The sequence below is a fragment of the Hipposideros armiger genome, unplaced genomic scaffold (genome assembly GCF_001890085.2).
Source record: "Hipposideros armiger isolate ML-2016 unplaced genomic scaffold, ASM189008v1 scaffold_83, whole genome shotgun sequence".
In the NCBI taxonomy this organism is placed as follows: Eukaryota; Metazoa; Chordata; class Mammalia; order Chiroptera; family Hipposideridae; genus Hipposideros; species Hipposideros armiger.
The window spans coordinates 1,717,086-1,736,741 of NW_017731433.1; positions in this window are offsets into that span (position 1 = coordinate 1,717,086).

The following is a 19,656-nucleotide window of genomic DNA, read 5'->3' on the forward strand; positions in this document are numbered from 1 at the left end:
TCAGACCTCTGTAACATCTGCCAGATGTGCTCTCCTGGCCCATGAAATCAAGCGTGGGTGAGACCTGGTGCAGAACAGGAAGGCGACCCATACTTGGTTTCAGAGGCTGCGAGAATACCTACGGTTTTGAGAGTATGTGTTTGTTTATAGTAGGCCTTCCAGAGAATGAAAACTTCAGGGAAACCTTGTTTTATTACAGGCAGAAACAAATAAGAAACAGATAAAATTCATGGACATTTTACATTTCTAGACCAATGAAATGTTTCAGAACTTACCAAATGACAGCGACCATGTTGACAGATAATGATTTAATGAGTCTGTTAATGATTGTTAAAACATTGTACATATAGATAGATAGATAGATAGATAGATAGATAGATAGATAGATAGATAGATGATAGATGCTATTTCCTCAAGGACATACCCCACCCCAGCTGTGATGGTTAGCTTGACCATGTTCCTGGTCCTGGTCTAGCTCCTTGATAGCTAACAAAATTGGACAAAGATGCAAGGACAGCAGTACAGATTTCTCTCATTTATGCTTTGGTGTCTACCCACCCTTTTTCTAACCACATTTTCTTTCACACATCCATCCCCACTCACAGCTGCTTGCCTATAGGGCCAAAAATCTTTAGTTAGCAATGCCAGAATCTGAGTTTTCTGTGCAAGAGACTGGAATTATTTCAAATAACCCATCTGGTAGAATGAAGAGAAGTATAGAAACTGAGGTAAATAAAATATACATCGTTAAATACTTAGTCACATGCATTGTATCTTTGCTGATAATTCATTTATAGGCTATATTTGTTGAGCTGGTATTTGTTAATTTTTTCTTGTCCTATATGCTTTAATTTTTCTGGGAGGATAGGGTGAGCTTGGTCGTATTGATATGGGTTGCCATCTCCTAGGCCAGAGGAACCATTTAAAAATTGCTTATTATTCTCTCAACCAGAATTCTAAAGTCCTGGATTTTTGGCACAATAAACAAACAAACAAACAGACAGACAGGCAAACCAAACTAGAAAGATAAGTTCTACCAAGTACATATTACTTGCCTGGCCATGCATTTTGGTAGACTGACTTAGAGAATATGAAAGTTGTTTCTAATGAATACTTATTCTGTATTTTCTTCATTGACTTTCACACTTTTAATACATTTTCTATTTATAAATGGTATTCCTTTGTTCCACTTAGGATAGTTTAATTTGTAAATATGCAAAATTAATAAAGGACACATCCCCATTTTGTTGGGCTCTGAGATTTAAAGCAAATTATTTGCCCAGGCCTTTCCTATGTTGGGAAATGATTAGAGAAACTCAGTTTCCTTTGAACTGTTATCTCAATTAGAGAACTTTTCTTGGATGATCCAAAGAAGTGCTGTCTGGTAGGTTGTCTTGCAATGATGGAAGTTTAATATGGTAGCCAATAGCCAGGACACTTGAAATATGGCTAGTGCAACTGTGGAACCAAATTTTTAAATGAAATTAAATTTATATTGCCACATGTGGTTAGTGGATACTGCATTCAACCGCACCATTCTAAAGTACATTAGTCATTTAGATAATTTCTTCTAGGTTAAAAATTCACCAAATGCATCTTTTTAGGTTCCCTTATGACTTTGATAAGTTTTGATTAGTAGCTTAAGTTTATATATTTTAGGACATTATATATATTTAATTCATCACTATGTCCTACAATAAACTGTCTGCAAGAGTAAGCTAAAACAGTTTTTCAAGTTTTAAATTATTTTTATGGATTCCACTTTATTTTTAATTAAAAACACTCATCAGATTTCTGCTAAAAGCTAATAGCTGGTCAATTATTAAGCAATGGCCATGCTGTAATTGACTGTTAGTCATTGTCCAGCATTGCATCAACTACTCCTTAAAAAAGGATTTAATGTGATTCCTCTCCTCAACAATCTTATAGCCTTGCTAGAAAAACAGAACTAGCAAGAATGAAATTTATTAAAATCAATCAGAGCTAAACTCTATTATGCAAAAATAGGCATGTGAAAGATGGTGAGAGCAGAATGACCATAGCCAATCTCCACACTTCAAAGCCTAAAGGATCCTTAAAAATCATTTTTTTTCTAAATTTTAGACATTATGATATTATAGTTCAGTGGACTTACCCATTCAAGATCCCACAGCCAGCTAATGACATGTCCACAAGTTGATAAAGGTTCTCCTGACCATCAATCTATTGGTCTTGCCTCACTAGTGTGTCTTTAAGACTGCCTCCTGGAGGAGATCGTTCTTAACAGTTGATATAAAAGAAAACTTGAGATCAAGCAATTATAAACCAAATTTCATGTTAAATATCAGTTCTGTTTAGCGGAGCATTCCGCAAACTTTAGTTGCTCACTTAGCACATTCATAACTTTTTACCATATTCTTCTCCCACTGGTACTCTCATTTATAAATTCCAGTTATTTTAAATCTAAATTGAAGGAAAATGAAAAACCAATATCATTTATCATAAGTAAAAGGTAACTGGGAAATAAATACCTAAACATGAAAAGCTAAACTGTGGTATAAATTTCCAGCCAAACACTTTGCCTAAATCAGGGCACGTTCACTTCCTTATAAAGGAGATTGGTGAGTGTTGCAATAGTCTCACATTACTATAAAGGGAAAGCTTTTCTAACATGTCCAGCTTTCTAACTGTGGGATTTACAAGGTCTTCCTGCTAAATCTAATACCTCTTCCCAGCCTCCCCATAGCTGTTTCGTGACTGCCTGAGGAAGGAATTAGCCAAGGACCCTTAGTTCTGCACTGAGTACATGTGTGCCTGAATTATTGTGTGTCTGTGTTGGTTGCTGGTGTGGTTCTTGGTGGTTACTTTTTCAAATTACAGTGATACCTTGGATTGTGAGCATAATTCGTTCTGGAAACAAACTACTGTATTGCAAGACATCGTTCGTTTACCACATTAAAATGTATTGGAAATATTTACTCGTCTTGCAGAACACTCACAAAACAACTTACTCACAATCCAAGGTTTTATTGCATATGATAACTGGGTAAGCTTTCTGATTTGTTTTCCTAACTGAAACAAAGCTTTTTTTTGATCTACTGGTTGTTGTTTTTGTTGTTGTTCTTTACAGGAAAAGTAATTGTACAGTTAAATAATCTTATTTCTTAATGTCAATTAAATGGAATTTAGATAGCTTATCTCTTCACGTATAAACATACAATTCTCACCATTCATTAAGTGAAAAAACTTTTTTGGTTGATGGTGGAACAGTCAGGAGTCCGTAGATTACTCTGTGGCTTATGAAAACGGTTTATTAGGAGAAAGATGACATGCATATTTCTTTAAAGGTGGAAAGGGCTGTCAAAGTATAGCTTAAAAATTCTTAACATGGCTCTCAAACAAATATCAAGTAAGAATATATTATAGTTCATTTAACTCATTAGAGAACCCTCAAGGTTTAGAGCATCGGTTCTCAACCTTCCTAATTCCGTGACCCCTTAATACAGTTCCTCATGTTGTGGTGACCTCCAACCATAAAATTATTTTCGTTGCTACTCTATAACTATAATTTTGCTAGTTATGAATCATAATGTAAATATCTTTTTGTTTTCCGATCGTCTTAGGCAACCCCTGTGAAAGGGTGGTTCGACCCCTAAAGGGGTCACAACCCACAGTTTGAGAACCATTGGTTTAGAGTCTTTAAGGAAGAGAGATTACGTGTATACTCATATAGTTAGTTGGGGAAGGTGTAATGAAATAAGTTTGCTAAGTTATAGAAAATACTGATTAATGTTTAACAGAGCAATAAAATCGCAAACTTTGAGTATATCTTTTCTACCAGAGAGAAGTCATTTGTATCTGTACCAGACAAAAAAAAATGTTAAATAATTTGATGAACTCTGGGCACTTATCAATATTTAATAGTAAATCAAACAATGGTATATTTCCCAAGAGCAGTATTTCTTGGGAATCCAGGGTATTTTGTCCCCTGGGAGATATTTGTCAAACTCTGGAGACATTTCTGTTCTTGACCATCTGTAGGATGCTACTGGCATGTAGTAGACAGAGTCCAGGGAAGCTGCTAAATACCCTACAATAAATGGGACAGCCCTCCCTGCCTCCTGTCACACCCTCCAGAAAGGATCGCCCAGGTCCAAATCTCATTGGTGTCCCAGCTGAGAAACTCGGCCCTACAACATGAAGTAACTTTTGTCAGGCCTGTTAGTGCTCCAGTATGACATTGAAAGGACCACAGTCATCCTTTTTGCCTTATTTCCAAGTTGTGGATAGTTTTTCTTAACAGTGTAAGGAGGGTTTCCATGCAACAAAAGCGTTTTCTTGTTTGTTTTTAATGCATAATTGATATGTATTTTCTGAATATATCTAAAGGAAGTAGACATGAGATTGTAAGCGAGGCTAGAGCTCTGCTTTGTGTTCACATTTCTTGTCCCTCTCTTTTATTGTATGGTTGATTTCTTACATTTGATTTTTTTTTTCAAACCTAAAAATAAATCGTGAAGAAATGTTAAAATATGCATTATCTGTCACTGTGACCATTTTAATGAATGCTTCATTCCATTTTTAAAGGATAATATTTTTCTCAGCTGACTATATCTTTTCCTGATTGACACTAACAATTCTTGAAAAAAGAATTAGAGGTTGATGCACAATAATGCCAGATAGGAGAGAAAAGCCTGTTAGCAAAGCATAGATTTGCCATGCTTCTTCTGACTAAATGTTCTCTACAGTTTGGGAAGTTAAGAAAAACTAGCTATAAGGAAATATGGAGTCGATAACATCATACCTTAGTCTTTTAAACACTTTAATGGTTGAACTAAGAGTCAGCAATTGAGGGCAGACTTCTCTTATACCTCTGATTTAGTGAAAAGCTAAAATCAGATGAAAAATTCATTCATAATCTATTATGATAACCCAGCAGCAGCCACTACCATTTTGGGGTATTAGTTCAGACTTTTCTTAGGTATAGACAGCTTCATGGTGTTTGTTTTGTTTTGTTTGTTTTTTTCTTTTTTGGTTTCATTTTTTTTTTTTAACCTTAATGTGATTGAATTCAACAAATGCTTCTGGACTGGCACAGGCACACAAAGATGAGGACGAAGACTTACTTTGGCACCAAAGGAACTCTTAGACTAGCACCTAATGTTGTAATTATAGAAAATATGCAATTTTATGTACTAGTTTTTCACTTATATTATGCTATTAGCATTTTTTTTGTTGTCATATTGCCTTCCTGATTATCATTTTACTGGTGTGATCTAGGTGAGTTTAAAAACACCCAAGTTTCCCGTAGAAAATACGGTATAATGTATGGTTACATATCTATATGAGTCTTAACAATAGGATCAGCAGTCACATACAGTAGTAAAATTATCTGCCAAATCATCTAGCATAGTATCTACTACTTGATAGGTGACCCCCCCCCAAAAAAAAAAATGTCTGTCCCTTTTCTCCTGTCCAAATCCTAGAATTTTCATACTGGGAAGAACTTTGGGTGTAGCCAAAGTTAATTTTTTGTTCATTTGTTGGTATTAATGGTAAAGAAACTGAAACACAGTTTATTTAACTAAGGCAATGTCGAGCTCTGCTCTTCAACTTAAAAGATTGGATTCAAGCTCTAACTCTGCCCCTAATTGATTGTGTGACATTAGATAAGTCACTTTACTTCTTGGGGAATTTTTCTATATATTCCTATATATATTAAAAAAATGTAAAATATTTTTTAAGACAACATTTGTTGTTTCTGTCCTAAATCTCAGTCTAACAAAATTAGATAAAGATCCATGGCCCCTTTAAGAAAAAAAGAAAAATAATCTAATAAAGCGTGTCTTAATCTGTCAAATAAGCTCACTAGGAGCCCCCAAGTACTATAATAGTACTAATGTAATAGACATTCATTTAGAAGGAGAAAAACTAACATGTATTAAGGACATCTTTAAATATTTTATGTGGGTTTTCACTATCAGCCCTCAGTTATGCTCTCTCTCAGGTAGGTGACATGCTTCTCAGTTTATGTGAGGAATTGCAACTCAGGGAAGTTATCACTTTGTCCCAAATAACCCATCCAGTATACTTTCCAGCATATCATGCCACTGTCTAGAAAACTGATACGTTTATTTAAAAGCAGTACTTAAACCGGTAAGTAGCACTATTTTTCCATCTTTAAAGTTCTAGAAGGACCTTTTGAAAATGGTTTTGTGGGCCATGACTATTTAAAAAGCTCTGCAGGAAAGTAGAAAATAACATCCTTTTCATCTCACATGAATTGTTCCTGTAGCAAGGAGACTGTCAAAATCATTCTTTTCATCATTCTTTAGAAAAGTGTCAGGGTTTGAGGACTGGGTGGCCCCTTGAACTGGAAGCCCCGTGGTGCGGTGGAAAGCATACAGAGTTGAGGTGGGAGTTCTACACTCGTCCCAGCTCTGACGCTGACTTGCCCGACTTGCCCGACTTGCCGAGTGAGTTCACTTCCAGAAAGCCATCCATAACAGTGAGGGAGAGGTATCAGATCATCTCTAAGACCTTACACTCTGTTTTCAACCTCTCCCTGTGCATCATTTTTTTTTCCCTCTTTGCTGTTCTGTGCGGATGGGAGTGGGGGGGCGTTACAGTTCTTTGGCAAGTTTTCAATGAGTCCTCTGTTTATTAGCCTCATACCTCACCTCCATTTTCTACTCTGATCTAATTCTACAAGTCCCAAATCTTTTTTCAGATTTTTGTCCTGCCATTTGGCTGCTTTTTGGCCTTTTCCTCTTCTGTGGCCGCCTAAGTTTTGACTTCCACTCCTCATTTACATTTTCTCCATCCTATCAAAATAATTTCCACAGCTGTAATGAGAGCTCTAATTCAGAAATGGCTGCTCCCCCATTCTCTTTTTCAGGTTTAATTATGACTGCTATACCTTTCCAATGTTTTCAGTGTCATTTCTGGACAGAAAGGAGATTTATATATGTAGGGGTACATGATGTTGTAGCCTTGGGAAAATAAGTGGGGAGTGGAGACTGTCAATAAGCTGGGGTGAAAGGTAAGTAATGTCCCTGGAATAATCCAAAGGAAGTGCTGCTGAGGAGGGGCTCATGGTAGCTGGAAAGGCATCCAGAGGAGAAAAGGGAGCTACAATGAGCCACAGGAGACATACAGGCATTTTTTGTATTGTGCAGAGCTGGACAGGACAGTAAAGTCATTCATTAACTCAACAGGTATTTGGTGACAGCCTATTATGTATAAACTCTACCAGAGGTGCCCATGCTGTGAAGACCAGTAGGTACAACTTCTGTCTTCCATTTGGCCCTGACATTGAGGAAGAGTCAGAGGCTTAAACAAGCAAACAGAATAGAATTATAACACAGTAAGTGTTAAAAGTATCATAATTTAGAAGTAACTGAACGCCCAAACTGAAAGGGAAAATCATCCAACAGATACTCTGGTTAATATTTTATAGAGTGGATACTAATTATTTTTAAACTAATCAGAGGTTTGAAAATGTTCATCAAAGGGTGGTTTGTAAATGTACATAAACTAATCAGGGATTTGAAAAATATTTATTGGAGAGTGGTTTCTATGATAACATCCAATCTCAGAAAAATATGTGACACATAATTGCAAAAATATTGTTTTGAGTATCTAATCATAAGGCGAATGAGACGTGGAGCTTTAGAAAGGAGAGTAAATTGTGATTAAGATTCATTCCTATTTTGGAAAATATAATAAACAAAAGGTAGTGATGCATTATTTTGCACTAACTATAACAGCTTATGGGCAGTTCTTCCTGGGGAGCTTTGCACTTCAACACAAAGATAATGCCTCGCAGGGGTGGGGTCTCAAGTGCACCTTCATTTAGAGGGGAACATGTGTTCTCCAAAGGGTAGAATGTTCTGGAGTATTCCCAGGAGATCATAACTACTTATATCCAGGCATTGAAATAATGAAAACCCTAGAATGTGCCTATCATTAGGTAGGATCTTCTGGGAGGGAGAGATAACTGAATAAAGCATACCAAACTTACTAACTTTGAGATTTTTCTACCTCTTACCATTCCATTATCTACTTGTACAATTTCCCTTATCCTGTAATAAATAGAAGAGGGGCCACAGGGGGGCCATAACTATGTCTCCCATCCTCTTCAAAGCCCTAACACTGCTCAGGAGAGTGAAGCCATGAAATAGGAAACATTTGCTTCCAGCACTGCCTCAGTTCATTTTTAATAAAGAATTGTTACCAGGCACAAGTCATGCTGTTATTAATTTCAAATTAAAACTCAGACTATGTATGACCTCTTTAAATCAGCTATTTTCCAATTCATTTATTTTGGTTGTAATTATGACTGATTGCTCAATTCTTATTGGAATACTATGATGTGATTTAATTTTAGTGGAAGCTTTTATAATAATAACTAGGGAATCTTCTCCATATAAATGTATAAGATACCTATTTTTAACTTATTGCATTAAGATAACAGACGTGGACACCTGATGTAGTTCTCCTCACTGCATTGTGGAAAATCTGTCTGTTTATTCTGTGACTATGTCTAGGCAACTCCAACAAATTGAAGTTTGTTTCATTAAAAAAAAAAGAAAAAGAAAAAGAAACACATCAGCCATGATGTTTCTTAATCTCAGTACTTAATTATTTGCTGTTGTATGTGTGTGTGCACATACCCACATATACATACAGTCATATATATATATATATAAACATGTCTAAACTCAGAAGAAAGTATTCTTTGATAATGAAAATTTTAAAAAGCCTTATTAAGGTCTGTGTTGCAGCCCCATTCTGAAAAATCAGACCCCACCCTTTTTTGCATATTGAAGCTAAAAAAGAAACTTCATTGATTGTTTTTATTATGTTGAAAGACTCAACCTTGCTATTTGACATTGTGTTCTATTTAAGCTCATCCTTTATCATCTGACAGAAATCCATTTTAAATATTGTTTTGGAAGTCAGATTTCTGATGCTCTCCACTGTTACTAGACTTTATTTTTGTCCATGTGATATACTGCACAAAATTGTCTATTGATATGAAGCAGGCTGTGGAACGATTTTCAGCTTTGATCACGAGAATGAATCGATTTTTAACAAGCCCTCGCATGGCAGCAATTGCTGATGTCGTGTGTCTAACAACTTCATTGAAGGGCTGCATTTGATTTGCTGTTGCTAAGTGCTCTCTTTCAGGGAGCTTGTCTGTGACGGCTTCCTCCACCAACTGAAGGTCTTTTATTGGGTTAGAAAATGCTGTTAAACATTATTTTGATTAAAAAAATAATCAGAGGCAGTCTTCATTACACAGAATCATCAATTTGCCATCAGTGCTACTTGGTGTAGGCTTTGAAAATGCGAATGAAACTCAAAACTAGCTTTCCCACTGATCATGCTGATTAAAATATAAAAGGTATTTGTTTGCTTTTTTTTTTTTTTCCCCCGCCCCCGGTATTTGTTTGCTTTTAATATGCAAGGTTAGTGGCAGCATCCTCTGTAGTGTTACTTTCCCTCAGTACTTATGTTTTGTGTTTAGCCAGTAGGCTAGATTATAAGGCATTGTTGTCTGCATAGAAGAACCATGCAATAGGAAGTCTTCAAAGGTCAGCACCCTAACATAACTGGAACATAAAATCATGACACTGCTGATTACTGACGAGTATGTCCTGGTTGCAAGCTACACTGTGGACCAGTATGCTAAACCCAGACAATTAAGTATCATCACTGGCATTCTGAAAATACCAACAGAGCTCTTAAACCTTCAACAGAATGGGCAAGTCCCTTTTCCTTTAATCCTTATTTGATTTCTACAGGCAGTTAACAAGCCAAACTGGGTAAAGTATCAATAAAGCCAAAGTCTTCATTTAATTTTTTTCATTCATAGTACTGCAAGTTTTACTCATCAGAGTATTTTACTCTAAATTTTTTCTTTTAATTTCTGTTAAGAAGTTAATACATTAGGGGATTTACGTTTATGAGTGTGTGTGAGTAGTGTTAGCTCTTTGGAGCATGGAAAGGGTTTATTTTTCTAAAACGATTTTAGTTTAGTTGTCAGGTATCTTGGTATTATTCTTTTCTTGTTGGATTCTGCAGTAAATATAATATCCTTTAAATATATTGACATTACCCTAGAATATTCATAATTGCCTTCTTCCACTTGAAAATATAGTTTAGCTTTATTCATTAATCTTGAGATTTTCACCTTGACCAGAGATTGACAGTGTTAAGAGTATTGTTGACATCTATGACCGACCAGAATAAAATGGAATCAATGATTAAACTGGGTAAATCCAGGAAAACCAACCAGGCATACCAAAGAAAAAAGTTACCATATTTTTCTGTGTATAACTTGCTCCTATATATAATCACATCCACATTTCTGGCCCAAACTTTCAGGGGAAAAAAATCTTTCATTTTGATTTTTTAATTCCAATTTTTATTTGTTTACATTTAGGTACTTGTGTTTTGTATTATAAAGGAATGTGAGCATTTTTTAACATATTATGGTACAAGAAAATTTATGTAACAATTAATTGAAAAACACAAGAACAGATTCAGGTACAAGAAATTTTATGTACCGGTAACAAATTTATGATATTTGCGCATCATAGAAGGCCAAGAACTCCTCATCATTGCAAGTTCGTCGTAAGTTCAAAAAAAAGATTATCATATTCTAGGGTATTATTTTGCATACGGATATTGTTATTGATTTCTTGAGTTACACTTTTAACTCATAAGCCTAAATAAAAGAATTAAAAACATATATATATATCTATATATATAGATATATATATATGGAATTAGTACTACCCATGTAAAATGCGCATCCTTATTTTTCCCTCACAAATTTGGGCAAAAAAGTACGCATTATATTCATACATGGCAAAATACAATACATTTCAGATTTTAGAAATAAATGTCAAACTAAAATAATTGCATTTGTCCTTAGCCGACTTTCCTGGGAGCTTATTACACTTGAATGTCATGGAAGGACTCAATTCAGAGAGGAAATGGTCTGCCATTGCACAAACATAATCATGTCATTGATTAGTATAAAGATTCACTCCCCTATTAAAATACAGAGGGAGCCAAAAAAATGCATACACATTTTAAGAAAGGCAAAAACTGTATTAAAATTGTAATACTCAGCATATACTGATAACAAAAGATGAATACAAGTCATGTGTATACCTTTTTTGGGCACCCCCAGTAGTTTGAGTTACAGCAAAATTGAAAACAAGACAGGATCATAAGAAACTGAGTTTTGTTTTACAAAGTATGAATGGGAACCATAATGGCAAAGTTGCTTATCACTTCTTACTTAGTGTTTCCGTTCCTGTCTTCTTTGTGTTTGCATTTTGTTTTGTGTGTTAAATAGACCAGAAGGAGCCCCAAATTCTGGGTTTTTCTGTTAAAGATGTGATGAACCACCAAATGTGGTAGGTACATGAAACACTATTTGTTAACAATATTTTTCGTGTCAGCTCTCATTTTGCGCTCTGTTAATAAGATTGATCAAAAGAAACAATTCAATGAGTTTCTGTGTTTATTGTATTTCCTTGGGTGGTCTCTGGGTTTCTGTATTCTCTTAGGAAAACATTCACATTTCATTTTTAAACATGTAAATAAAGAGCAGAATTTAGGGGCTGGTCAAGGGACATAAAGTGGGCTGCTTGTTTTCATCTGTTTGTTTATTCAAGTTAGCCGAGCATCAAAGGCCCTCAACAGTCTGGTTCAAGCCCGCCTTTTCTGAATGAAACTTTCCTCAAACCCGGAACCATACATTTTCAATGATTACCTATGCAGTTATTAATCATATGAAGCCCTTTATTAAGACCTCTCGGTCCTCTCTATTCACCAAATCACAGAAGTTTAATGATTCACCACTTACCATTTTTATCGCATCTTAGAGTAAAATTAGACATTCCCTTTAAGTTTTTTCATTTCCTTTATTCTCCATTGGGAGAGAAAAAATTCTTTGTCCCATTTGCCATATGTTTGAAGACCATCTTTTCTTGAATAATTTTTTTCAAAAAACACCCCAAGTTTCTATCACTTTTCTAAAATGGCAATTCTATCTTTCTCCCTGAAAACATGTTGGAATAAAAGATGCCTGACAGCTGATTAGGAAAGTGACATATATTTTACTTCCTTTCAGATGAAACCTTCTAAAATGTATTTACTTACCAGGGGCTGTGACAGCCTGTCCAGCAAAAATAATTGATACTCCTTTTGGTTATTGTAGACAGGGAACAATGAAACAAGAAAGACCTTTCTCATACTTTTAGAGATGAAGAAACTGGAAAAAACTAATTTTCGTTAAGGTTTTCTTTTGGGTACATCTGGCCACTAGCGTATTCTTGTATGATGGTGGGAAATCTTTGCCTCATTGGGGTTAATAATCAGGCTGGGCGTGCTGTTTTCAAGTATTCCTGCTAGGCAAACACGCATATTCTGCCTTTGAGTCAGGGTAAAATGTATTTGAAAATAAGCAAGTTTATATACCTCACTCTCTAGTCCTGAAATATCATTCCAGTTAAATAGAGTGCAACTTCAGTCTTTCAGATTAATATATACAAAAGTCTTTTCTAAATGAAAGCTCATTTGCTTTTGAACAAAATTTGAACTGTAATGTTGGTTCCAGTATTTATAAGTTAAATGATTATAAGGAAATCTGTTTCACCTTTTGGAATTTTTACTTTTGACTTATATAAAATAGATATGGCTGTAGTACCCACTTCATAGGGTTGTGAGGCTTATCTGTTGTCATGTACATATTATTATGAGATACCTTTAAAGAAATGTGGATTTGGCACTTATCTGTACAGTGAGCAAGAATAAAATATAGGTGTGTGTGTGTGTGTGTGTGTGTGTGTGTGTGTGTGTGTAGGTGGAGAGAGAGAGAGAGAGAGAGAGAGAGAGNAGAGAGAGAGAGAGAGAGAGAGAGAGAGAGAGAGAGAGAGAGAGGTTTTTCTGAGAGAGAGTCTGTCTATACTGCTTTAAGAAACAAGTTAAAACCTGCTTGATTTTTTTTTCCAAAGGGCCGCAGCCAAGGATGTCAAAGTATTTTTTTTTTAAGTTCCACAAATATTTTCAAAGGAATATTTACAACTTTAATTTATTAAGGGTTTTGTTATAAATCCTTTTTTCTCCTCAGCACTTCAACCCAATCTAGATCAAACTATCACCTGCAGAGCTATTAATGTATATGTTTTCTTGACTTTTGAAATGCAATCACAGGTCAGTGTTGCTCATTTTAATGCTTGGTATATTCAGGTTATTCATTATTCTAGAAAGTACTTTAAATGTAGCAAACCTAAGGACCAGGAACAGAGCTGCTCTGCCAAATCCCATACTTTCTAGGCATCATGGGATATCCTTGTTTCCATATCAAAGCATTCTGCTGTGTATAAATCCGTATATGGCAGATACCATCTGATCAGAGTGTGGTTGTGGGGCATCTGTAGAAGTCATGCTTTGCTGACCTAATGGAAGCTCTCTCTTCAGAGAAGTGGCAAATTGGTTGTTTCTGTAGGTTATGAAGTTCCGAGCCATTGCTTGCCACCTGAGAGCATTAATCCCATTATATTAGTTGTTTCCATAGTTAAGGAGTGCCTTGTCAGAATGCTAACTGTCCATGTCACTTCTCCGAGCCATTAGGTAATAAATTGAATATAATGTGTAATTTCTCAGTTTTCTATAATGAAAGATATTATGTTAAATTTCATGCACCCAAATGTTCTTCAGCCATCTCATATAATTGCATGTTTTCTGACCTGTGAAAACTGCAAAAGCTCTTAGTTTTCAGGAGAGACTCCATTTTGCCACAAGATTTATCAATTTTTTTCCCATTAAGAATGTTGACTTTGGGGAATCATGTATAGGGCTTTTTAACTTGATTAGATGTACATTTTATTAAATCTGTCCTTGAGATCCTTCATTCCTAAACAGCAGTCCAATTTTTAATGAATCTTGAGAGATCAGGGATTTTGTTTAAATTTTATATTGCCATGTTAATAAAATTTTGGTGGATAGCACTTATAATCTTGAAATTTAATATTATGAATTATAAACAAATTAATGAAAACATTGAATGTGCACATAAAATGTTTTTAAAATACAGTGTTAAAATGTTTCATATTTTTAGCATATAATCTGTAAAAACACATTGTCATATTAATTCACTTTTTTTTCATTATTGTTTGTCTCATTATGGAATTTATACTCTTTGTTTCATTTGTGAATTGAGGAGATAGATGTGAGGAGATTGACTTGGCCGAGGAAAGGTCATGCAGCTAGAGGCAAAACAAAAGCTAGAACACAGATGCACTTGAGTATCATTTCTGCTATAATACATTGGAAATAATACATAGTTTCTATGATCAGAGTTGTACTTTATGTAATATATAAAACTTCTTCCTCGAAAATTGTGGCTGTGTATTGCTTTCTGATAACCTGAATGAATCATGTCACTGAAGAATTTTATAAATAATGCCTGACCAGGTTACCCTCTGCCAAATTTTTAGGTTTGGAACCTGCCCTGTTGCAGGTATAGGCGTTCTGTGCTATTCCGTGAAAAAATGTGAATGAGGGCTTCTGAACAACAGCAACAACAACAAATTTAAATTGAAATGTTAGCTAACTGTAGACAAAAACAATGCTATATTATGACTTACACTAGAGCAAGTTCCAAACCATCTACCATATTACCAGTCGATATTCACTACATTAATTGTTTTTCTCTCCCTCAGAACAATGTAATTTCTACCATTCCGTAGTCTCAAAATAAATTATAGTCGAAAAAGCCACACAGTTTCCAATCAAAATTTCACCAACCTTTTGCATGCCCCTTGTTTTGGTTACAAACCAAAGAAGTGAAACTATGTTCCCAGCTGAGAGGCCACAAGGAAGGTTTTATGTAAAACCCAAAGTTAAAGTGATGCCAACGGGCAGATGGAACCCAAATCTGCATGAGAAAATTCTGGGCCGGGCCTCTTGCTGTGGCTTTAACATACCGTGGCTGTGCCCTGATATTGCCGTCTTTATTACTGGGATTCCAGTTACTTATGAATTGAATTCCCATGTAGTTATCTTGCTGTTATTGTAAAATGCCACATGATATTTTGTGCTAAGTCAATAAATGCCTCGTGCCACCACTGTATTTACTTTGGGTCTGTAATCTCTGTGCTTTACCCTTTTTCTGACATTTTCCAAGTCTCTCCCTGCAAATCAGCTGGCCAGGAAGCAGAGCTTCCTTTCAGCAGTTGACATCTGCTGCTGCAGGCCTAACTACCAATTCACACGCCAGGGGACTATCAACCCCAAGAAGAGGTTTGCTCTCAGCCGCCTGACACTTTGGTTATTTTAAAAAAATTACTCATAGGATTTGGACTTTTTGCAGGTAATTCTTAGAGAAACATGAAAAGATATTGGTTGTTTGCTACTTAAGCTTAAGAATAAGGAGAAGCAATAAAGCAGGATCATTTGAATTGGAGAAATAGAGGGGATTTCAAGAGGTCATGGGGTAAATTTTCTAATTCAGAGGATTTCAAGCTGTTTTGAACATGATCCACAATAAGGAATACAATTTACAATGTGACTTATAATCATACATATGCTATAATTGAAAGCCAAGTTTTATAAAACAGTTCTTATCCTTATTATTTAGGATTGTCAAAGCATAATTTTAAAGTTAAAAACATGATTTTCATACAAAAATAAATACATATCAGAGTTTATTCAACTTATTAATTATGAGGGAACCAATAAGATGTTAAGGTTGGTAAAATGATCATTTGAGGAGCTGAGTATTTATATGATATTTAATAAAAAATATGTTAAGATTGCTAGGTTAGATACAAAACTGGTTATTGTGCGACAGTAAAATCAGTCATAAATTTTAGGGTTATCTTTTCTATCAGACCAAAATTATTTATGTTATCTACTATAGAAATATCTATAAGTTAATATGTGATTTCACTAAATTTAGGACCCTTTATTAGTAGATTAGTAGTCGAGTCAAAGTGTATTCCTCTAAATAATTTTTGGGTGGGCCTCTTAAATAATACCCCCATATGTTGCCCAACCGTTTTACTCATTTCTTCCAAACTTGGATAATTTTTTCTTAATAGGCACTCTAATATTTTTTGTAGTGTTCTATTTCATTTATTTTTTTAAAGGTTTTATTGGGGAATTGGGAAGGGGAACATTGTGTTTTTCCAAGACCCATCAACTCCAAGTCAAGTTGTTGTCCTTCAATCTTAGTTGTGGAGGGTGCAAGCTCAGCTCTAAGTCCAGTCAATGCTTTTAATATAGTTGTGGGGGGTTGNACCTTGTTGTTAGGAGCACGTGCTCTCACCAGCTGAGCCATCCTGCCACCTGTTGGCAGCTCAGCAGCAGCTCAGCTCGGGCACAGCTCACTGGCTTATGTGGGAATCCAACCGGCAACCCTGTTGCTCAGAGTTCACACTCTTAACCAACTGAGCCACTCGGCCGGCCCTTTTATTTCATTTTTAAAAGCTGGTATAGCTCCCTAAATTATTTCCCTATGCCATGAGTAGGTCATGACTCAGTTTAAATAATACTACTCCAGTGTAAAAATAGGACACCCCAAACACTGCCAGACAGAGGCAAGTTTCTTTGTCTTATGAATAAAAAGCTAACAAAGAGGAGGAGGAGGGAGGGGATGAGGGAGAGCGTGTGGGGAAGGAAAAGCCTCAGCCATCTGTCTGTCCTCGGAACTCAGCATTCTACAAAGTGATATGACTTTTTATAAAGGTTATAATTCCTTTCTCTCCTAAAGCACACTTTGCTTATGCTGCAGCTTAGGCTCTTTTCCTACTGATTAACATAGAACTTAAACTTTGTAGAGTTTTTATAGCTATGGGAGAAGGTGATTTAGTTATCTGGAACCACAGCCTCATTTTACAGATGAGGAAACTGGTTTGGAAAACTAAGATGATCTGCTCCGTCACCTGGTCATTCCACTGGGGAGCCCCATGTGTAGCCATGGCCCAAAGAGGACAGCCCCTAGATTCAGAAGGGTGTGAGCCTCATTGTGAGTCCCAGTCACCAGACAGAGGACCTCTGGCAAAACTTGTTGTCCAGGTCGAAGTTGCTACATCTGTAAAATAGAGATCTGAGGGCCGGCCAAGTGGCTCAGTTGGTTAAGAGCTCGCTCAAGGGTTTGAGCTCTGAGCAACAGCGGTTCGAGTCTGGCCCAAGCTGAGCTGCCACTGAGCTGCCAACAGGTGTCAAGATGGCTTAGCTAAAAATAAATAAATAAATAAATAAATAAATAAAATAAAATAGAGATCTGTAAATAGTATTAAAGGATGGAGAACATGCAAATGTTTCTGTAAAACTAAAAAGCACTTTGAAAATGTAAAGTAGCTTTTCTGACTTTAGTGACTTTATTCAGTATATATATTTTCCATCCTTGGATGCCTTCTAACACATAAAATCTAAATGTTGACCTATTTGCACATATTTACAAGTAATTGAGATCATGGGTACAATGTTCCCTACCTGAGTCTAGTGAATTTTGTAAGTGCACAATTCTGATAAAATGTACTATTACTACATAAAACTTTCCACCTATAGAGTCTTCTGATGTATGCTTTCCATTCATGAAAACATTCAGCTAGAAAAACTTATAAATGACCAACAGCTATTTCCCTGATGATTGTACAAAATTACATCATAGTAGAACATTTAACAATTTAATTCCAAGCTCTTTCAGGAATAGTCTATAAAATGACTCACTTAGGTCTCTTTTTAAGTACTGAATTCTCAGCTTAAATAAAGGTATGTTGAACCTTTATGATAAACAGAGATGTCATTAAATTACAAGAGGTGAGCTTGAAGATGACAGGTAAAGACAAAAGAAACAAAATAATCAAAACATGCTCAAATGTTTTCTTCTCTTTTTATTCTTACTCAATACTTGCAGAGATGAAAATGAGGTAGCTTTAGTGCAAAGGCTACTGTCCTGATTCCTAAGATACAAATTTTAAAATTCCCTATAAATGTGAGAAGACATTCTAGGCGTATGCATGCCTTTTACAAAGTGCTTCAGATGGTTACAGCAATGCATCTCTTTCAGTTCCTTCTTCCACCCCCACCTCCTTCCCTGATTCTTCTGATTACTTGAGAGGAAAGAGAAAGCTTCATTTAGGCACGAATGTGTCTATTATACTTGCGGCTTCAACACTGCGCAGGTGCTGTTCTTCTATTTTATTACTAGAAAGCAGGCCCAAGATTGATCATCTTGGGATCACCTCAGGCCATAGGTAGAGCTCGTGGAGGCAGAGTCTGCATCTGAGAAGCGAGGGCAGTGGAGCCCAGCACCGCACACCTAGGATTACTGATTCACAGCTTTGAAGCATGGGTTCAAAGGCTCATATGCCATTGTAATTCCAGGAGTTTTCCTTTGGTTTCTCCATTATGTGTCTAAATGACCACTTTTCACACCATTTCCTAATGCTAAATTTCGGGGATCTAATTCTCTTCCTTTCCAAGGATGCTGGGGGAATATTAGTTCCTTCATTTATACCTGGAAATACTTCCTTCTTTTATTCCTACAGGGATATTCAGACCCTCTGCTGTTGACCCCTACTTAGTCATAATCCAACTCTTCTCTTTACCCCATGCTCCAGCCATAGCACACAGCACATACTTTCCTGCCCATTCAAATAGAAAACATTTGGTATAGAGACAATTTGGGGTTGGAAATCAGTTTAACCTATCCTTGTATCCTGGTGCTTACCAGCTGCATGGCCCTGTAGGAGAGGAAAACATACTTTTTTCTTCTACCCTCTTAGGTTCAGTATCAAGGGCACTGCAAATTAAATTGACTTATATGCCATTTTAACAAAGAACAATAAATTTGTGGAAAAGTGCCAAGACAAAGGAAAAGAGGTTTAAGCTTTTAGGGATGGCAAACTGTGGAGAGCTAAATATATGGGGGAACTAATGGAAGATAAGTGTTGTCTGGTAAGGTTTATTAGGTAGATACCCCTTCGTGCCATCTCTGGGCTGGAAAGAGTCTACAGTTGTCTCAGAGTAGGCAAATAGGGGAGGGCAAAGCACTGAGCTTTGTTTTGAGTCTGCTGTTTCTCAGCTGCCTTCAGCTCAAAATCATCTTCTGCCAAAATGTTGCATTTTAGGTTGGTATATCCTAATCCACTTCAACCTTAACAAGGTTACTCAATTCTTGGAACCTAAGCATTATACTCTGTAAAAGAGCATAAAGCCTCATGTAGTTGTGAGCTAAATGCCTTTTACTCACTGCCTTTATAGGGTTCTGCTCCCTTTTCAAGACCTCTGAAGAAGGTCTTCTCTACTCCTGGTACTCCTGGATTTGACTCTCCATTTTCCTTCCTCTTCTGTCCATTTTTTTTTTCTTTCTCTTGACTGAATATCCTTCAGGTGGGCAATCCTACTTAGAAGCTGGGAGAACGGGGTAAAGCTGAAAAGGGATAAAGACAATGGCGTGGTAGGAGATTGACAAAATGTGAACGTTTATCATTTTGGTCTTGCCCCATGCACACATAGAAGCCATGCAGTAATCTTTGCCTCTAACACCCCTTGCATCCTCTGTTCCCTCCATTTGCAAATCGTGCAGTTCTATGAGTCTTTGAAGGCCCAGCCCAGATTTTATCTCTTTATTGATATTTTATT